Genomic DNA, 20,942 nt, shown 5'->3' on the forward strand with positions numbered 1-20,942 from the left:
CCTAAAACAATTTGTTTGATATAAAAGAAACCAGTGAAGTGATTAAATAAGGAAAAACAAAATGAACTTAGTACAATTACTTCATGGAAGTGTTGTGTTGGGTTCTTTTACAAGTCAAGCCTGCTGCTTTGAGTTCACAGGGAGCCATGCTCACTGTACATAGTCTGCTCTCTAGCGGTAAAAAATTTAACTACAATGCTGTGGATGTCACCACATAATATAGCTTTCAAACTCGTGTTATAGTTTCAATGTCGGAGTTTAAATTAGGCTTGTTGTTTCCGGATGCCATTCGTGATGGGTGTTGTAAAAAATAGCTTCTTAAACGATTGAAGTGCACATAAGAAAAAGAAAAAGCTTACTGCACCTGGTATTCCCAGGCGGTCTCCCATCCAAGTACTAACCAGGCCCGACCCTGCTTAGCTTCCGAGATTGGACGAGATCGGGCGTTCTCAGGGTAGTATGGCCGTAAGCCGTGAGGTGACCCAACATTTTGCATTTTATAGACACAATCGCCCCTGAAACTAGCGAGCGAGCCAATGAAGCCTTCAAAACTGCTTCGGCACATGGAGACCAAGCATCCTGCATTAAAAGACAAACCTTAACCACTTCGGGTTTCATTGTCTCCGATTACGCCTGGATGGGACCGGCTCGTTTCTGAGAAACAAGCTCGGTGCTCCCAATAATTCAACGTAATGGTGACTTTTATTTTTATGTGGTTTATATTTGTTTTTATGCCAGTCGTATCATTTTATTTAATCGTATTTACCGTATTTGCCGGTGTACAGGTCGACTCGGTGTATAAGTCGACCCCCTAAAATTCGACGGAAATTTACGATTTTATGATATATCCTTTGTATAAGTCGAGCTCAATTGTTGCATTATATTAAACTTCAAAATTCAATATGCGAAATTTATTGACGAAATGTGTTCAAATTCTGGGAGGCCGTGCGCATGCTGCTGTTTATAAGCACCGCGGAGGAGATCGCGGCCGGCGAGCTCGCGCACGCCGCCCGGCACCAACGGGAGGCCGGAAATAGCTCCAAGCCGAGCGGATCGGCACTTTATAAGCACCGCGGAGGAGATCGCGGCGCCTCATTGGACTTCCAGCGGCCGGCGAGCTCGCGCACCCGCCCGGCACATCCGGGAGGCCGTGCGCACGAGCCAAGTGGCCGAAAATAGCCCCCGCCGAGCGGATCGGCTGTTTATAAGCACCGCGGAGGTGGTCGCGGCGCCTCATTCGACTTCCAGCGGCCGGCGAGCTCGCGCACCCGACCGGCACATCCGGGAGGCCGTGCGCACGAGCCAAGTGGCCGAAAATAGCCCCCGCCGAGCGGATCGGCTGTTTATAAGCACCGCGGAGGTGGTCGGGCGCCTCATTCGACTTCCAGCGGCCGGCGAGCTCGCGCACCCGCCCGGCACATCCGGGAGGCCGTGCGCACGAGCCAAGTGGCCGAAAATAGCCCCCGCCGAGCGGATCGGCTGTTTATAAGCACCGCGGAGGTGGTCGCGGCGCCTCATTCGACTTCCAGCGGCCGGCGAGCTCGCGCACCCGCCCGGCACATCCGGGAGGCCGTGCGCACGAGCCAAGTGACCGAAAATAGCCCCCGCCGAGCGGATCGGCTGTTTATAAGCACCGCGGAGGTGGTCGGGCGCCTCATTCGACTTCCAGCGGCCGGCGAGCTCGCGCACCCGCCCGGCACATCCGGGAGGCCGTGCGCACGAGCCAAGTGGCCGAAAATAGCCCCCGCCGAGCGGATCGGCTGTTTATAAGCACCGCGGAGGTGGTCGCGGCGCCTCATTCGACTTCCAGCGGCCGGCGAGCTCGCGCACCCGCCCGGCATATCCGGGAGGCCGTGCGCACGAGCCAAGTGGCCGAAAATAGCCCCCGCCGAGCGGATCGGCTGTTTATAAGCACCGAGGAGGTGGTCGCGGCGCCTCATTCGACTTCCAGCGGCCGGCGAGCCCGCGCACCCGCCCGGCACATCCGGGAGGCCGTGCGCACGAGCCAAGTGGCCGAAAATAGCCCCCGCCGAGCGGATCGGCTGTTTATAAGCACCGCGGAGGTGGTCGCGGCGCCTCATTCGACTTCCAGCGGCCGGCGAGCTCGCGCACCCGCCCGGCACATCCGGGAGGCCGTGCGCACAAGCCAAGTGGCCGAAAATAGCCCCCGCCGAGCGGATCGGCTGTTTATAAGCACCGCGGAGGTGGTCGCGGCGCCTCATTCGACTTCCAGCGGCCGGCGAGCTCGCGCACCCGCCCGGCACATCCGGGAGGCCGTGCGCACGAGCCAAGTGGCCGAAAATAGCCCCCGCCGAGCGGATCGGCTGTTTATAAGCACCGCGGAGGTGGTCGCGGCGCCTCATTCGACTTCCAGCGGCCGGCGAGCTCGCGCACCCGCCCGGCACATCCGGGAGGCCGTGCGCACGAGCCAAGTGGCCGAAAATAGCCCCCGCCGAGCGGATCGGCTGTTTATAAGCACCGCGGAGGTGGTCGCGGCGCCTCATTCGACTTCCAGCGGCCGGCGAGCTCGCGCACCCGCCCGGCACATCCGGGAGGCCGTGCGCACAAGCCAAGTGGCCGAAAATAGCCCCCGCCGAGCGGATCGGCTGTTTATAAGCACCGCGGAGGTGGTCGCGGCGCCTCATTCGACTTCCAGCGGCCGGCGAGCTCGCGCACCCGCCCGGCACATCCGGGAGGCCGTGCGCACGAGCCAAGTGGCCGAAAATAGCCCCCGCCGAGCGGATCGGCTGTTTATAAGCACCGCGGAGGTGTTCGCGGCGCCTCATTCGACTTCCAGCGGCCGGCGAGCTCGCGCACCCGCCCGGCACATCCGGGAGGCTGTGCGCACGAGCCAAGTGGCCGAAAATAGCCCCCGCCGAGCGGATCGGCTGTTTATAAGCACCGCGGAGGTGGTCGCGGCGCCTCATTCGACTTCCAGCGGCCGGCGAGCTCGCGCACCCGCCCGGCACATCCGGGAGGCCGTGCGCACGAGCCAAGTGGCCGAAAATAGCCCCCGCCGAGCGGATCGGCTGTTTATAAGCACCGCGGAGGTGGTCGCGGCGCCTCATTCGACTTCCAGCGGCCGGCGAGATCGCGCACCCGCCCGGCACATCCGGGAGGCCGTGCGCACGAGCCAAGTGGCCGAAAATAGCCCCCGCCGAGCGGATCGGCTGTTTATAAGCACCGCGGAGGTGGTCGCGGCGCCTCATTCGACTTCCAGCGGCCGGCGAGCTCGCGCACCCGCCCGGCACATCCGGGAGGCCGTGCGCACGAGCCAAGTGGCCGAAAATAGCCCCCGCCGAGCGGATCGGCTGTTTATAAGCACCGCGGAGGTGGTCGCGGCGCCTCATTCGACTTCCGGCGAGCTCGCGCACCCGCCCGGCACATCCGGGAGGCCGTGCGCACGAGCCAAGTGGCCGAAAATAGCCCCCGCCGAGCGGATCGGCTGTTTATAAGCACCGCGGAGGTGGTCGCGGCGCCTCATTCGACTTCCAGCGGCCGGCGAGCTCGCGCACCCGCCCGGCACATCCGGGAGGCCGTGCGCACGAGCCAAGTGGCCGAAAATAGCCCCCGCCGAGCGGATCGGCTGTTTATAAGCACCGCGGAGGTGGTCGCGGCGCCTCATTCGACTTACAGCGGTCGGCGAGCTCGCGCACCCGCCCGGCACATCCGGGAGGCCGTGCGCACGAGCCAAGTGGCCGAAAATAGCCCCCGCCGAGCGGATCGGCTGTTTATAAGCACCGCGGAGGTGGTCGCGGCGCCTCATTCGACTTCCAGCGGCCGGCGAGCTCGCGCACCCGCCCGGCACATCCGGGAGGCCGTGCGCACGAGCCAAGTGGCCGAAAATAGCCCCCGCCGAGCGGATCGGCTGTTTATAAGCACCGCGGAGGTGGTCGCGGCGCCTCATTCGACTTCCAGCGGCCGGCGAGCTCGCGCACCCGCCCGGCACATCCGGGAGGCCGTGCACACGAGCCAAGTGGCCGAAAATAGCCCCCGCCGAGCGGATCGGCTGTTTATAAGCACCGCGGAGGTGGTCGCGGCGCCTCATTCGACTTCCAGCGGCCGGCGAGCTCGCGCACCCGCCCGGCACATCCGGGAGGCCGTGCGCACGAGCCAAGTGGCCGAAAATAGCCCCCGCCGAGCGGATCGGCGGTTTATAAGCACCGCGGAGGTGGTCGCGGCGCCTCATTCGACTTCCAGCGGCCGGCGAGATCGCGCACCCGCCCGGCACATCCGGGAGGCCGTGCGCACGAGCCAAGTGGCCGAAAATAGCCCCCGCCGAGCGGATCGGCTGTTTATAAGCACCGCGGAGGTGGTCGCGGCGCCTCATTCGACTTCCAGCGGCCGGCGAGCTCGCGCACCCGCCCGGCACATCCGGGAGGCCGTGCGCACGAGCCAAGTGGCCGAAAATAGCCCCCGCCGAGCGGATCGGCTGTTTATAAGCACCGCGGAGGTGGTCGCGGCGCCTCATTCGACTTCCAGCGGCCGGCGAGCTCGCGCACCCGCCCGGCACATCCGGGAGGCCGTGCGCACGAGCCAAGTGGCCGAAAATAGCCCCCGCCGAGCGGATCGGCTGTTTATAAGCACCGCGGAGGTGGTCGCGGCGCCTCATTCGACTTCCAGCGGCCGGCGAGCTCGCGCACCCGCCCGGCACATCCGGGAGGCCGTGCGCACGAGCCAAGTGGCCGAAAATAGCCCCCGCCGAGCGGATCGGCTGTTTATAAGCACCGCGGAGGTGGTCGCGGCGCCTCATTCGACTTCCAGCGGTCGGCGAGCTCGCGCACCCGCCCGGCACATCCGGGAGGCCGTGCGCACGAGCCAAGTGGCCGAAAATAGCCCCCGCCGAGCGGATCGGCTGTTTATAAGCACCGCGGAGGTGGTCGCGGCGCCTCATTCGACTTCCAGCGGCCGGCGAGCTCGCGCACCCGCCCGCCACATCCGGGAGGCCGTGCGCACGAGCCAAGTGGCCGAAAATAGCCCCCGCCGAGCGGATCGGCTGTTTATAAGCACCGCGGAGGTGGTCGCGGCGCCTCATTCGACTTCCAGCGGCCGGCGAGCTCGCGCACCCGCCCGGCACATCCGGGAGGCCGTGCGCACGAGCCAAGTGGCCGAAAATAGCCCCTGCCGAGCGGATCGGCTGTTTATAAGCACCGCGGAGGTGGTCGCGGCGCCTCATTCGACTTCCAGCGGCCAGCGAGCTCGCGCACCCGCCCGGCACATCCGGGAGGCCGTGCGCACGAGCCAAGTGGCCGAAAATAGCCCCCGCCGAGCGGATCGGCTGTTTATAAGCACCGCGGAGGTGGTCGCGGCGCCTCATTCGACTTCCAGCGGCCGGCGAGCTCGCGCACCCGACCGGCACATCCGGGAGGCCGTGCGCACGAGCCAAGTGGCCGAAAATAGCCCCCGCCGAGCGGATCGGCTGTTTATAAGCACCGCGGAGGTGGTCGCGGCGCCTCATTCGACTTCCGGCGGGCGGCGAGCTCGCGCACCCGCCCGGCACATCCGGGAGGCCGTGCGCACGAGCCAAGTGGCCGAAAATAGCCCCGGCCGAGCGGATCGGCTGTTTATAAGCACCGCGGAGGTGGTCGCGGCGCCTCATTCGACTTCCAGCGGCCGGCGAGCTCGCGCACCCGCCCGGCACATCCGGGAGGCCGTGCGCACGAGCCAAGTGGCCGAAAACAGCCCCCGCCGAGCGGATCGGCTGTTTATAAGCACCGCGGAGGTGGTCGCGGCGCCTCATTCGACTTCCAGCGGCCGGCGAGCTCGCGCACCCGCCCGGCACATCCGGGAGGCCGTGCGCACGAGCCAAGTGGCCGAAAATAGCCCCCGCCGAGCGGATCGGCTGTTTATAAGCACCGCGGAGGTGGTCGCGGCGCCTCATTCGACTTCAAGCGGCCGGCGAGCTCGCGCACCCGCCCGGCACATCCGGGAGGCCGTGCGCACGAGCCAAGTGGCCGAAAATAGCCCCCGCCGAGCGGATCGGCTGTTTATAAGCACCGCGGAGGTGGTCGCGGCGCCTCATTCGACTTCCAGCGGCCGGCGAGCTCGCGCACCCGCCCGGCACATCCGGGAGGCCGTGCGCACGAGCCAAGTGGCCGAAAATAGCCCCCGCCGAGCGGATCGGCTGTTTATAAGCACCGCGGAGGTGGTCGCGGCGCCTCATTCGACTTCCAGCGGCCGGCGAGCTCGCGCACCCGCCCGGCATATCCGGGAGGCCGTGCGCACGAGCCAAGTGGCCGAAAATAGCCCCCGCCGAGCGGATCGGCTGTTTATAAGCACCGCGGAGGTGGTCGCGGCGCCTCATTCGACTTCCAGCGGCCGGCGAGCTCGCGCACCCGCCCGGCACATCCGGGAGGCCGTGCTTAGCCTCCGAGGTCGGACGAGAGCGGGCGCTCTCAGGGTAGTATTGCCGTAAGCCGTGAGACCGCTCAGAATTTTTCATTTTATAGACACAATCGCCCCTGAAACCATGCCAAGCAGCGGCGGGACTTGATGGCTGTGGTAAAAGTTTCCTTTCACAATTGACGTGGGAAAAAAAAAAAAAAAAGGCTTTCAGCACCTGGTATTCCCGGACGGTCACCCTTCCCTTTTGTTTTTTTTTTTGTTTTTTTTACAACCAGGGCCGAAACAGGCTTTCTTCCAAGGCTTTTGGTGTTTTCTGGAAACATGGCTATCATGAAAAGTTATTGACAGCTTTTTATGCGGTAGCACGAATTTGCCGTTGCGACCTGCATTTTGCTGAATCAAAATAAATGCCTTGAAAAGTTTAAAAACACTTCATGGAAGTCACTTCACTGGTTTCTTTTATATCAAACAAATTGTTTTAGGTTATTCACCTGACATGTTTCGGCGGTTTCTTCCGCCTTCATCAGAGTGTCACAGATGTGATGGTGACGCGTCTTTATCAGCTGATGGATCAACATGTCAGGTGAATAACCTAAAACAATTTGTTTGATATAAAAGAAACCAGTGAAGTGATTAAATAAGGAAAAACAAAATGAACTTAGTACAATTACTTCATGGAAGTGTTGTGTTGGGTTCTTTTACAAGTCAAGCCTGCTGCTTTGAGTTCACAGGGAGCCATGCTCACTGTACATAGTCTGCTCTCTAGCGGTAAAAAATTTAACTACAATGCTGTGGATGTCACCACATAATATAGCTTTCAAACTCGTGTTATAGTTTCAATGTCGGAGTTTAAATTAGGCTTGTTGTTTCCGGATGCCATTCGTGATGGGTGTTGTAAAAAATAGCTTCTTAAACGATTGAAGTGCACATAAGAAAAAGAAAAAGCTTACTGCACCTGGTATTCCCAGGCGGTCTCCCATCCAAGTACTAACCAGGCCCGACCCTGCTTAGCTTCCGAGATTGGACGAGATCGGGCGTTCTCAGGGTAGTATGGCCGTAAGCCGTGAGGTGACCCAACATTTTGCATTTTATAGACACAATCGCCCCTGAAACTAGCGAGCGAGCCAATGAAGCCTTCAAAACTGCTTCGGCACATGGAGACCAAGCATCCTGCATTAAAAGACAAACCTTAACCACTTCGGGTTTCATTGTCTCCGATTACGCCTGGATGGGACCGGCTCGTTTCTGAGAAACAAGCTCGGTGCTCCCAATAATTCAACGTAATGGTGACTTTTATTTTTATGTGGTTTATATTTGTTTTTATGCCAGTCGTATCATTTTATTTAATCGTATTTACCGTATTTGCCGGTGTACAGGTCGACTCGGTGTATAAGTCGACCCCCTAAAATTCGACGGAAATTTACGATTTTATGATATATCCTTTGTATAAGTCGAGCTCAATTGTTGCATTATATTAAACTTCAAAATTCAATATGCGAAATTTATTGACGAAATGTGTTCAAATTCTGGGAGGCCGTGCGCATGCTGCTGTTTATAAGCACCGCGGAGGAGATCGCGGCCGGCGAGCTCGCGCACGCCGCCCGGCACCAACGGGAGGCCGGAAATAGCTCCAAGCCGAGCGGATCGGCACTTTATAAGCACCGCGGAGGAGATCGCGGCGCCTCATTGGACTTCCAGCGGCCGGCGAGCTCGCGCACCCGCCCGGCACATCCGGGAGGCCGTGCGCACGAGCCAAGTGGCCGAAAATAGCCCCCGCCGAGCGGATCGGCTGTTTATAAGCACCGCGGAGGTGGTCGCGGCGCCTCATTCGACTTCCAGCGGCCGGCGAGCTCGCGCACCCGCCCGGCACATCCGGGAGGCCGTGCGCACGAGCCAAGTGGCCGAAAATAGCCCCCGCCGAGCGGATCGGCTGTTTATAAGCACCGCGGAGGTGGTCGGGCGCCTCATTCGACTTCCAGCGGCCGGCGAGCTCGCGCACCCGCCCGGCACATCCGGGAGGCCGTGCGCACGAGCCAAGTGGCCGAAAATAGCCCCCGCCGAGCGGATCGGCTGTTTATAAGCACCGCGGAGGTGGTCGCGGCGCCTCATTCGACTTCCAGCGGCCGGCGAGCTCGCGCACCCGCCCGGCACATCCGGGAGGCCGTGCGCACGAGCCAAGTGACCGAAAATAGCCCCCGCCGAGCGGATCGGCTGTTTATAAGCACCGCGGAGGTGGTCGGGCGCCTCATTCGACTTCCAGCGGCCGGCGAGCTCGCGCACCCGCCCGGCACATCCGGGAGGCCGTGCGCACGAGCCAAGTGGCCGAAAATAGCCCCCGCCGAGCGGATCGGCTGTTTATAAGCACCGCGGAGGTGGTCGCGGCGCCTCATTCGACTTCCAGCGGCCGGCGAGCTCGCGCACCCGCCCGGCACATCAAGGAGGCCGTGCGCACGAGCCAAGTGACCGAAAATAGCCCCCGCCGAGCGGATCGGCTGTTTATAAGCACCGCGGAGGTGGTCGCGGCGCCTCATTCGACTTCCAGCGGCCGGCGAGCTCGCGCACCCGCCCGGCATATCCGGGAGGCCGTGCGCACGAGCCAAGTGGCCGAAAATAGCCCCCGCCGAGCGAATCGGCTGTTTATAAGCACCGAGGAGGTGGTCGCGGCGCCTCATTCGACTTCCAGCGGCCGGCGAGCCCGCGCACCCGCCCGGCACATCCGGGAGGCCGTGCGCACGAGCCAAGTGGCCGAAAATAGCCCCCGCCGAGCGGATCGGCTGTTTATAAGCACCGCGGAGGTGGTCGCGGCGCCTCATTCGACTTCCAGCGGCCGGCGAGCTCGCGCACCCGCCCGGCACATCCGGGAGGCCGTGCGCACAAGCCAAGTGGCCGAAAATAGCCCCCGCCGAGCGGATCGGCTGTTTATAAGCACCGCGGAGGTGGTCGCGGCGCCTCATTCGACTTCCAGCGGCCGGCGAGCTCGCGCACCCGCCCGGCACATCCGGGAGGCCGTGCGCACGAGCCAAGTGGCCGAAAATAGCCCCCGCCGAGCGGATCGGCTGTTTATAAGCACCGCGGAGGTGGTCGCGGCGCCTCATTCGACTTCCAGCGGCCGGCGAGCTCGCGCACCCGCCCGGCACATCCGGGAGGCCGTGCGCACGAGCCAAGTGGCCGAAAATAGCCCCCGCCGAGCGGATCGGCTGTTTATAAGCACCGCGGAGGTGGTCGCGGCGCCTCATTCGACTTCCGGCGAGCTCGCGCACCCGCCCGGCACATCCGGGAGGCCGTGCGCACGAGCCAAGTGGCCGAAAATAGCCCCCGCCGAGCGGATCGGCTGTTTATAAGCACCGCGGAGGTGGTCGCGGCGCCTCATTCGACTTCCAGCGGCCGGCGAGCTCGCGCACCCGCCCGGCACATCCGGGAGGCCGTGCGCACGAGCCAAGTGGCCGAAAATAGCCCCCGCCGAGCGGATCGGCTGTTTATAAGCACCGCGGAGGTGGTCGCGGCGCCTCATTCGACTTACAGCGGTCGGCGAGCTCGCGCACCCGCCCGGCACATCCGGGAGGCCGTGCGCACGAGCCAAGTGGCCGAAAATAGCCCCCGCCGAGCGGATCGGCTGTTTATAAGCACCGCGGAGGTGGTCGCGGCGCCTCCTTCGACTTCCAGCGGCCGGCGAGCTCGCGCACCCGCCCGGCACATCCGGGAGGCCGTGCGCACGAGCCAAGTGGCCGAAAATAGCCCCCGCCGAGCGGATCGGCTGTTTATAAGCACCGCGGAGGTGGTCGCGGCGCCTCATTCGACTTCCAGCGGCCGGCGAGCTCGCGCACCCGCCCGGCACATCCGGGAGACCGTGCACACGAGCCAAGTGGCCGAAAATAGCCCCCGCCGAGCGGATCGGCTGTTTATAAGCACCGCGGAGGTGGTCGCGGCGCCTCATTCGACTTCCAGCGGCCGGCGAGCTCGCGCACCCGCCCGGCACATCCGGGAGGCCGTGCGCACGAGCCAAGTGGCCGAAAATAGCCCCCGCCGAGCGGATCGGCGGTTTATAAGCACCGCGGAGGTGGTCGCGGCGCCTCATTCGACTTCCAGCGGCCGGCGAGATCGCGCACCCGCCCGGCACATCCGGGAGGCCGTGCGCACGAGCCAAGTGGCCGAAAATAGCCCCCGCCGAGCGGATCGGCTGTTTATAAGCACCGCGGAGGTGGTCGCGGCGCCTCATTCGACTTCCAGCGGCCGGCGAGCTCGCGCACCCGCCCGGCACATCCGGGAGGCCGTGCGCACGAGCCAAGTGGCCGAAAATAGCCCCCGCCGAGCGGATCGGCTGTTTATAAGCACCGCGGAGGTGGTCGCGGCGCCTCATTCGACTTCCGGCGAGCTCGCGCACCCGCCGGGCACATCCGGGAGGCCGTGCGCACGAGCCAAGTGGCCGAAAATAGCCCCCGCCGAGCGGATCGGCTGTTTATAAGCACCGCGGAGGTGGTCGCGGCGCCTCATTCGACTTCCAGCGGCCGGCGAGCTCGCGCACCCGCCCGGCACATCCGGGAGGCCGTGCGCACGAGCCAAGTGGCCGAAAATAGCCCCCGCCGAGCGGATCGGCTGTTTATAAGCACCGCGGAGGTGGTCGCGGCGCCTCATTCGACTTACAGCGGTCGGCGAGCTCGCGCACCCGCCCGGCACATCCGGGAGGCCGTGCGCACGAGCCAAGTGGCCGAAAATAGCCCCCGCCGAGCGGATCGGCTGTTTATAAGCACCGCGGAGGTGGTCGCGGCGCCTCATTCGACTTCCAGCGGCCGGCGAGCTCGCGCACCCGCCCGGCACATCCGGGAGGCCGTGCGCACGAGCCAAGTGGCCGAAAATAGCCCCCGCCGAGCGGATCGGCTGTTTATAAGCACCGCGGAGGTGGTCGCGGCGCCTCATTCGACTTCCAGCGGCCGGCGAGCTCGCGCACCCGCCCGGCACATCCGGGAGGCCGTGCGCACGAGCCAAGTGGCCGAAAATAGCCCCCGCCGAGCGGATCGGCTGTTTATAAGCACCGCGGAGGTGGTCGCGGCGCCTCATTCGACTTCCAGCGGCCGGCGAGCTCGCGCACCCGCCCTGCACATCCGGGAGGCCGTGCGCACGAGCCAAGTGGCCGAAAATAGCCCCCGCCGAGCGGATCGGCGGTTTATAAGCACCGCGGAGGTGGTCGCGGCGCCTCATTCGACTTCCAGCGGGCCGCGCACTCGCGCACGCCGCCCGGTTCAAATTTTCTAAGTGCAACGCACAATGAGATGCATGAGAAACGGCCTTGGTTACCATCACATTTGAAGCGATGAATACGAAGTTAAATTTTATGACTCGGTGTATAAGTCGAGGTCGATTTTTTTCGGTCGATTTTGGATCGAAAAAGGTCGACCAATACACCGGCAAATACGGTATATATACTTATTATAAATGTAGTATTTATTTATATTGATTTATTGTTTATTTATATATATAAAGGCAGGTCCGCAAAAATATTTCTGACGCGTAGCCGGTCCGTGGCGCAAGAAAGGTTGGGGACCACTAGTCTAAAAGAATCTGGCCGTAACTGGAATAGGGTTCTACGCGAATGCCCAACGGAAAAGTGAAGTGCACAAAACCTGCATTTGGCTGTATCAAAATAAATGTCATGAAAAAGGTAAAAACACTACATGGAAGCGCAATGTGTTGTGCTGGGTTCTTTTACAAGTAAAGACTGCTGCTTTGAGTTCACAGGGATCCATGCTCTTTATTCACTGTACATAGAGGTTTTGAACTCGTGTTGTAGTTTCAGTGTCGGAGTTCAAACTAGGCTTGCAGTTTCCGAATGCCATTCGTGATGGGTGTTGTAAAAAGGTCTTGGCTTAAACGATTGAAGTGCACATAAGAAAAAAAAAAAAAAGAAGAAGAGCTTGAAGTGCACATAAGAAAAAGAAAAAGCTTACAGCACCTGGTATTCCCAGGCAGTCTCCCATCCAAGTACTAACCAGGCCCGACCCTGCTTAGCTTCCGAGATAAGACGAGATCAGGCGTTCTCAGGGTAGTATGGCCGTAAGCCGTGAGGTGACCCAACATTTTGCATTTTATAGACACAATCGCCCCTGAAACTAGCGAGCAAGCCAATGAAGCCTTCAAAACTGCTTCGGCACATGGAGACCAAGCATCCTGCATTAAAAGACAAACCTTAACCACTTCGGGTTTCATTGTCTCCGATTACGCCTGGATGGGACCGGCTCGTTTCTGAGAAACAAGCTCGGTGCTCCCAATAATTCAACGTAATGGTGACTTTTATTTTTATGTGGTTTATATTTGTTTTTATGCCAGTCGTATCATTTTATTTAATCCTATTTATATATATTTATTATAAATGTAGTATTTATTTATATAGATTTATTGTTTATTTATATATATAAAGGCAGGTCCGCAAAAATATTTCTGACGCGTAGCCGGTCCGTGGCGCAAGAAAGTTTGGGGACCACTAGTCTAAAAGAATCTGGCCGTAACTGGAATAGGGTTCTACGCGAATGCCCAACGGAAAAGTGAAGTGCACAAAACCTGCATTTGGCTGTATCAAAATAAATGTCATGAAAAAGGTAAAAACACTACATGGAAGCGCAATGTGTTGTGCTGGGTTCTTTTACAAGTAAAGACTGCTGCTTTGAGTTCACAGGGAGCCATGCTCTTTATTCACTGTACATAGTCTGTCCTCTAGCGGTAAAAACGTGAACTGCAATGCTATGGCTGTCGCCACACAATGTAGGTTTTAAACTCGTGTTGTAGTTTCAGTGTCGGAGTTCAAACTAGGCTTGCAGTTTCCGAATGCCATTCGTGATGGGTGCTGTAAAAAGTTCTTGGCTTAAACGATTGAAGTGCACATAAGAAAAAAAAAAAAAAAAAAAAAAGCTTACGGTAACTGGTATTCCCAGGCGGTCTCCCATCCAAGTACTAACCAGGCCCGACCCTGCTTAGCCTCCGAGGTCGGACGAGAGCGGGCGCTCTCAGGGTAGTATTGCCGTAAGCCGTGAGACCGCTCAGAATTTTTCATTTTATAGACACAATCGCCCCTGAAACCATGCCAAGCAGCGGCGGGACTTGATGGCTGTGGTAAAAGTTTCCTTTCACAATTGACGTGGGAAAAAAAAAAAAAAAAAGGCTTTCAGCACCTGGTATTCCCGGACGGTCACCCTTCCCTTTTGTTTTTTTTTTTTGTTTTTTTTACAACCAGGGCCGAAACAGGCTTTCTTCCAAGGCTTTTGGTGTTTTCTGGAAACATGGCTATCATGAAAAGTTATTGACAGCTTTTTATGCGGTAGCACGAATTTGCCGTTGCGACCTGCATTTTGCTGAATCAAAATAAATGCCTTGAAAAGTTTAAAAACACTTCATGGAAGTCACTTCACTGGTTTCTTTTATATCAAACAAATTGTTTTAGGTTATTCACCTGACATGTTTCGGCGGTTTCTTCCGCCTTCATCAGAGTGTCACAGATGTGATGGTGACGCGTCTTTATCAGCTGATGGATCAACATGTCAGGTGAATAACCTAAAACAATTTGTTTGATATAAAAGAAACCAGTGAAGTGATTAAATAAGGAAAAACAGAATGAACTTAGTACAATTACTTCATGGAAGTGTTGTGTTGGGTTCTTTTACAAGTCAAGCCTGCTGCTTTGAGTTCACAGGGAGCCATGCTCACTGTACATAGTCTGCTCTCTAGCGGTAAAAAATTTAACTACAATGCTGTGGATGTCACCACATAATATAGCTTTCAAACTCGTGTTATAGTTTCAATGTCGGAGTTTAAATTAGGCTTGCTGTTTCCGGATGCCATTCGTGATGGGTGTTGTAAAAAATAGCTTCTTAAACGATTGAAGTGCACATAAGAAAAAGAAAAAGCTTACAGCACCTGGTATTCCCAGGCGGTCTCCCATCCAAGTACTAACCAGGCCCGACCCTGCTTAGCTTCCCAGATCGGACGAGATCGGGCGTTCTCAGGGTAGTATGGCCGTAAGCCGTGAGGTGACCCAACATTTTGCATTTTATAGACACAATCGCCCCTGAAACTAGCGAGCGAGCCAATGAAGCCTTCAAAACTGCTTCGGCACATGGAGACCAAGCATCCTGCATTAAAAAACAAACCTTAACCACTTCGGGTTTCATTGTCTCCGATTACGCCTGGATGGGACCGGCTCGTTTCTGAGAAACAAGCTCGGTGCTCCCAATAATTCAACGTAATGGTGACTTTTATTTTTATGTGGTTTATATTTGTTTTTATGCCAGTCGTATCATTTTATTTAATCCTATTTATATATATTTATTATAAATGTAGTATTTATTTATATAGATTTATTGTTTATTTATATATATAAAGGCAGGTCCGCAAAAATATTTCTGACGCGTAGCCGGTCCGTGGCGCAAGAAAGTTTGGGGACCACTAGTCTAAAAGAATCTGGCCGTAACTGGAATAGGGTTCTACGCGAATGCCCAACGGAAAAGTGAAGTGCACAAAACCTGCATTTGGCTGTATCAAAATAAATGTCATGAAAAAGGTAAAAACACTACATGGAAGCGCAATGTGTTGTGCTGGGTTCTTTTACAACTAAAGACTGCTGCTTTGAGTTCACAGGGAGCCATGCTCTTTATTCACTGTACATAGTCTGTCCTCTAGCGGTAAAAACGTGAACTGCAATGCTATGGCTGTCGCCACACAATGTAGGTTTTAAACTCTTGTTGTAGTTTCAGTGTCGGAGTTCAAACTAGGCTTGCAGTTTCCGAATGCCATTCGTGATGGGTGCTGTAAAAAGTTCTTGGCTTAAACGATTGAAGTGCACATAAGAAAAAAAAAAAAAAAAAAAAAAAGCTTACGGTAAATGGTATTCCCAGGCGGTGTCCCATCCAAGTACTTACCAGGCCCGACCCTGCTTAGCCTCCGAGATCGGACGAGATCGGGCGCTCTCAGGGTAGTATGGCCGTAAGCCGTGAGACCGCTCAGAATTTTTCATTTTATAGACACAATCGCCCCTGAAACCATGCCAAGCAGCGGCGGGACTTGATGGCTGTGGTAAAAGTTTCCTTTCACAATTGACGTGGGAAAAAAAAAAAAAAAAGGCTTTCAGCACCTGGTATTCCCGGACGGTCACCCTTCCCTTTTGTTTTTTTTTTGTTTTTTTTACAACCAGGGCCGAAACAGGCTTTCTTCCAAGGCTTTTGGTGTTTTCTGGAAACATGGCTATCATGAAAAGTTATTGACAGCTTTTTATGCGGTAGCACGAATTTGCCGTTGCGACCTGCATTTTGCTGAATCAAAATAAATGCCTTGAAAAGTTTAAAAACACTTCATGGAAGTGTTGTGTTGGGTTCTTTTACAAGTCAAGCCTGCTGCTTTGAGTTCACAGGGAGCCATGCTCACTGTACATAGTCTGCTCTCTAGCGGTAAAAAATTTAACTACAATGCTGTGGATGTCACCACATAATATAGCTTTCAAACTCGTGTTATAGTTTCAATGTCGGAGTTTAAATTAGGCTTGCTGTTTCCGGATGCCATTCGTGATGGGTGTTGTAAAAAATAGCTTCTTAAACGATTGAAGTGCACATAAGAAAAAGAAAAAGCTTACAGCACCTGGTATTCCCAGGCGGTCTCCCATCCAAGTACTAACCAGGCCCGACCCTGCTTAGCTTCCGAGATCGGACGAGATCGGGCGTTCTCAGGGTAGTATGGCCGTAAGCCGTGAGGTGAACCAACATTTTGCATTTTATAGACACAATCGCCCCTGAAACTAGCGAGCGAGCCAATGAAGCCTTCAAAACTGCTTCGGCACATGGAGACCAAGCATCCTGCATTAAAAGACAAACCTTAACCACTTCGGGTTTCATTGTCTCCGATTACGCCTGGATGGGACCGGCTCGTTTCTGAGAAACAAGCTCGGTGCTCCCAATAATTCAACGTAATGGTGACTTTTATTTTTATGTGGTTTATATTTGTTTTTATGCCAGTCGTATCATTTTATTTAATCGTATTTACCGTATTTGCCGGTGTACAGGTCGACTCGGTGTATAAGTCGACCCCCTAAAATTCGACGGAAATTTACGATTTTATGATATATCCTTTGTATAAGTCGAGCTCAATTGTTGCATTATATTAAACTTCAAAATTCAATATGCGAAATTTATTGACGAAATGTGTTCAAATTCTGGGAGGCCGTGCGCATGCTGCTGTTTATAAGCACCGCGGAGGAGATCGCGGCCGGCGAGCTCGCGCACGCCGCCCGGCACCAACGGGAGGCCGGAAATAGCTCCAAGCCGAGCGGATCGGCACTTTATAAGCACCGCGGAGGAGATCGCGGCGCCTCATTCGACTTCCAGCGGCCGGCGAGCTCGCGCACCCGCCCGGCACATCCGGGAGGCCGTGCGCACGAGCCAAGTGGCCGAAAATAGCCCCCGCCGAGCGGATCGGCTGTTTATAAGCACCGCGGAGGTGGTCGCGGCGCCTCATTCGACTTCCAGCGGCCGGCGAGCTCGCGCACCCGCCCGGCACATCCGGGAGGCCGTGCGCACGAGCCAAGTGGCCGAAAATAGCCCCCGCCGAGCGGATCGGCTGTTTATAAGCACCGCGGAGGTGGTCGCGGCGCCTCATTCGACTTCCAGCGGCCGGCGAGCTCGCGCACCCGCCCGGCACATCCGGGAGGCCGTGCGCACGAGCCAAGTGGCCGAAAATAGCCCCCGCCGAGCGGATCGGCTGTTTATAAGCACCGCGGAGGTGGTCGCGGCGCCTCATTCGACTTCCAGCGGCCGGCGAGCTCGCGCACCCGCCCGGCACATCCGGGAGGCCGTGCGCACGAGCCAAGTGGCCGAAAATAGCCCCCGCCGAGCGGATCGGCTGTTTATAAGCACCGCGGAGGTGGTCGCGGCGCCTCATTCGACTTCCAGCGGCCGGCGAGCTCGCGCACCCGCCCGGCACATCCGGGAGGCCGTGCGCACGAGCCAAGTGGCCGAAAATAGCCCCCGCCGAGCGGATCGGCTGTTTATAAGCACCGCGGAGGTGGTCGCGGCGCCTCATTCGACTTCCAGCGGCCGGCGAGCTCGCGCACCCGCCCGGCACATCCGGGAGGCCGTGCGCACGAGCCAAGTGGCCGAAAATAGCCCCCGCCGAGCGGATCGGCTGTTTATAAGCACCGCGGAGGTGGTCGCGACGCCTCATTCGACTTCCAGCGGCCGGCGAGCTCGCGCACCCGCCCGGCACATCCGGGAGGCCGTGCGCACGAGCCAAGTGGCCGAAAATAGCCCCCGCCGAGCGGATCGGCTGTTTATAAGCACCGCGGAGGTGGTCGCGGCGCCTCATTCGACTTCCAGCGGCCGGCGAGCTCGCGCACCCGCCCGGCACATCCGGGAGGCCGTGCGCACGAGCCAAGTGGCCGAAAATAGCCCCCGCCGAGCGGATCGGCTGTTTATAAGCACCGCGGAGGTGGTCGCGGCGCCTCATTCGACTTCCAGCGGCCGGCGAGCTCGCGCACCCGCCCGGCACATCCGGGAGGCCGTGCGCACGAGCCAAGTGGCCGAAAATAGCCCCCGCCGAGCGGATCGGCTGTTTATAAGCAGCGCGGAGGTGGTCGCGGCGCCTCATTCGACTTCCAGCGGCCAGCGAGCTCGCGCACCCGCCCGGCACATCCGGGAGGCCGTGCGCACGAGCCAAGTGGCCGAAAATAGCCCCCGCCGAGCGGATCGGCTGTTTATAAGCACCGCGGAGGTGGTCGCGGCGCCTCATTCGACTTCCAGCGGCCGGCGAGCTCGCGCACCCGCCCGGCACATCCGGGAGGCCGTGCGCACGAGCCAAGTGGCCGAAAATAGCCCCCGCCGAGCGGATCGGCTGTTTATAAGCACCGCGGAGGTGGTCGCGGCGCCTCATTCGACTTCCAGCGGCCGGCGAGCTCGCGCACCCGCCCGGCACATCCGGGAGGCCGTGCGCACGAGCCAAGTGGCCGAAAATAGCCCCCGCCGAGCGGATCGGCTGTTTATAAGCACCGCGGAGGTGGTCGCGGCGCCTCATTCGACTTCCAGCGCCCGGCGAGCTCGCGCACCCGCCCGGCACATCCGGGAGGCCGTGCGCACGAGCCAAGTGGCCGAAAATAGCCCCCGCCGAGCGGATCGGCCGTTTATAAGCACCGCGGAGGTGGTCGCGGCGCCTCATTCGAATTCCAGCGGCCGGCGAGCTCGCGCACCCGCCCGGCACATCCGGGAGGCCGTGCGCACGAGCCAAGTGGCCGAAAATAGCACCCGCCGAGCGGATCGGCTGTTTATAAGCACCGCGGAGGTGGTCGCGGCGCCTCATTCGACTTCCGGCGGGCGGCGAGCTCGCGCACCCGCCCGGCACATCCGGGAGGCCGTGCGCACGAGCCAAGTGGCCGAAAATAGCCCCCGCCGAGCGGATCGGCTGTTTATAAGCACCGCGGAGGTGGTCGCGGCGCCTCATTCGACTTCAAGCGGCCGGCGAGCTCGCGCACCCGCCCGGCACATCCGGGAGGCCGTGCGCACGAGCCAAGTGGCCGAAAATAGCCCCCGCCGAGCGGATCGGCAGTTTATAAGCACCGCGGAGGTGGTCGCGGCGCCTCATTCGACTTCCAGCGGCCGGCGAGCTCGCGCACCCGCCCGGCACATCCGGGAGGCCGTGCGCACGAGCCAAGTGGCCGAAAATAGCCCCCGCCAAGCGGATCGGGTGTTTATAAGCACCGCGGAGGTGGTCGCGGCGCCTCATTCGACTTCCAGCGGCCGGCGAGATCGCGCACCCGCCCGGCACATCCGGGAGGCCGTGCGCACGAGCCAAGTGGCCGAAAATAGCCCCCGCCGAGCGAATCGGCTGTTTATAAGCACCGCGGAGGTGGTCGCGGCGCCTCATTCGACTTCCAGCGGCCGGCGAGCTCGCGCACCCGCCCGGCACATCCGGGAGGCCGTGCGCACGAGCCAAGTGGCCGAAAATAGCCCCCGCCGAGCGGATCGGCTGTTTATAAGCACCGCGGTGGTGGTCGCGGCGCCTCATTCGACTTCCAGCGGCCGGCGAGCTCGCGCAACCGCCCGGCACATCCGGGAGGCCGTGCGCACGAGCCAAGTGGCCGAAAATAGCCCCCGCCGAGCGGATCGGCTGTTTATAAGCACCGCGGAGGTGGTCGCGGCGCCTCATTCGACTTCCAGCGGCCGGCGAGCTCGCGCGCCCGCCCGGCACATCCGGGAGGCCGTGCGCACGAGCCAAGTGGCCGAAAATAGCCCCCGCCGAGCGGATCGGCTGTTTATAAGCACCGCGGAGGTGGTCGCGGCGCCTCATTCGACTTCCGGCGGGCGGCGAGCTCGCGCACCCGCCCGGCACATCCGGGAGGCCGTGCGCACGAGCCAAGTGGCCGAAAATAGCCCCCGCCGAGCGGATCGGCTGTTTATAAGCACCGCGGAGGTGGTCGCGGCGCCTCATTCGACTTCCAGCGGCCGGCGAGCTCGCGCACCCGCCCGGCACATCCGGGAGGCCGTGCGCACGAGCCAAGTGGCCGAAAATAGCCCCCGCCGAGCGGATCGGCTGTTTATAAGCACCGCGGAGGTGGTCGCGGCGCCTCATTCGACTTACAGCGGTCGGCGAGCTCGCGCACCCGCCCGGCACATCCGGGAGGCCGTGCGCACGAGCCAAGTGGCCGAAAATAGCCCCCGCCGAGCGGATCGGCTGTTTATAAGCACCGCGGAGGTGGTCGCGGCGCCTCATTCGACTTCCAGCGGCCGGCGAGCTCGCGCACCCGCCCGGCACATCCGGGAGGCCGTGCGCACGAGCCAAGTGGCCGAAAATAGCCCCCGCCGAGCGGATCGGCTGTTTATAAGCACCGCGGAGGTGGTCGCTGCGCCTCATTCGACTTCCAGCGGCCGGCGAGCTCGCGCACCCGCCCGGCACATCCGGGAGGCCGTGCGCACGAGCCAAGTGGCCGAAAATAGCCCCCGCCGAGCGGATCGGCGGTTTATAAGCACCGCGGAGGTGGTCGCGGCGCCTCATTCGACTTCCAACGGGCTGCGCACTCGCGCACGCCGCCCGGTTCAAATTTTCTAAGTGCAACGCACAATGAGATGCATGAGAAACGGCCTTGGTTACCATCACATTTGAAGCGATGAATACGAAGTTAAATTTTATGACTCGGTGTATAAGTCGAGGTCGATTTTTTTCGGTCGATTTTGGATCGAAAAAGGTCGACCAATACACCGGCAAATACGGTATATATACTTATTATAAATGTAGTATTTATTTATATTGATTTATTGTTTATTTATATATATAAAGGCAGGTCCGCAAAAATATTTCTGACGCGTAGCCGGTCCGTGGCGCAAGAAAGGTTGGGGACCACTAGTCTAAAAGAATCTGGCCGTAACTGGAATAGGGTTCTACGCGAATGCCCAACGGAAAAGTGAAGTGCACAAAACCTGCATTTGGCTGTATCAAAATAAATGTCATGAAAAAGGTAAAAACACTACATGGAAGCGCAATGTGTTGTGCTGGGTTCTTTTACAAGTAAAGACTGCTGCTTTGAGTTCACAGGGAGCCATGCTCTTTATTCACTGTACATAGAGGTTTTGAACTCGTGT

General features: G+C 59.0%; 5 non-coding genes and 2 pseudogenes across 5 annotated transcripts; all 7 read right to left on the minus strand.

Annotated features, from left to right (window-relative positions):
* Positions 1–352: 352 nt before the first annotated feature.
* LOC125974270 (5S ribosomal RNA) lies at positions 353–471 on the minus strand. Its single transcript, XR_007483440.1, has one exon. It is a non-coding gene; the product is annotated as a 5S ribosomal RNA (ribosomal RNA).
* A 6,817-nt stretch (positions 472–7,288) lies between these two features.
* On the minus strand, positions 7,289–7,407 carry LOC125974271 (5S ribosomal RNA). Its single transcript, XR_007483441.1, has one exon. It is a non-coding gene; the product is annotated as a 5S ribosomal RNA (ribosomal RNA).
* Positions 7,408–12,280: 4,873 nt separating this feature from the next.
* Positions 12,281–12,399, minus strand: LOC125974318 (5S ribosomal RNA). The gene has a single exon (XR_007483489.1). It is a non-coding gene; the product is annotated as a 5S ribosomal RNA (ribosomal RNA).
* Positions 12,400–13,243: 844 nt separating this feature from the next.
* Positions 13,244–13,362, minus strand: LOC125974358 (5S ribosomal RNA; annotated as a pseudogene).
* Positions 13,363–14,235: 873 nt separating this feature from the next.
* Positions 14,236–14,354, minus strand: LOC125974258 (5S ribosomal RNA). The gene has a single exon (XR_007483429.1). It is a non-coding gene; the product is annotated as a 5S ribosomal RNA (ribosomal RNA).
* An 845-nt stretch (positions 14,355–15,199) lies between these two features.
* On the minus strand, positions 15,200–15,318 carry LOC125974345 (5S ribosomal RNA; annotated as a pseudogene).
* A 630-nt stretch (positions 15,319–15,948) lies between these two features.
* Positions 15,949–16,067, minus strand: LOC125974257 (5S ribosomal RNA). The gene has a single exon (XR_007483428.1). It is a non-coding gene; the product is annotated as a 5S ribosomal RNA (ribosomal RNA).
* Positions 16,068–20,942: the final 4,875 nt, after the last annotated feature.

Source organism: Syngnathus scovelli, chromosome 8 (genome assembly GCF_024217435.2).
Source record: "Syngnathus scovelli strain Florida chromosome 8, RoL_Ssco_1.2, whole genome shotgun sequence".
Classification (NCBI taxonomy): Eukaryota; Metazoa; Chordata; class Actinopteri; order Syngnathiformes; family Syngnathidae; genus Syngnathus; species Syngnathus scovelli.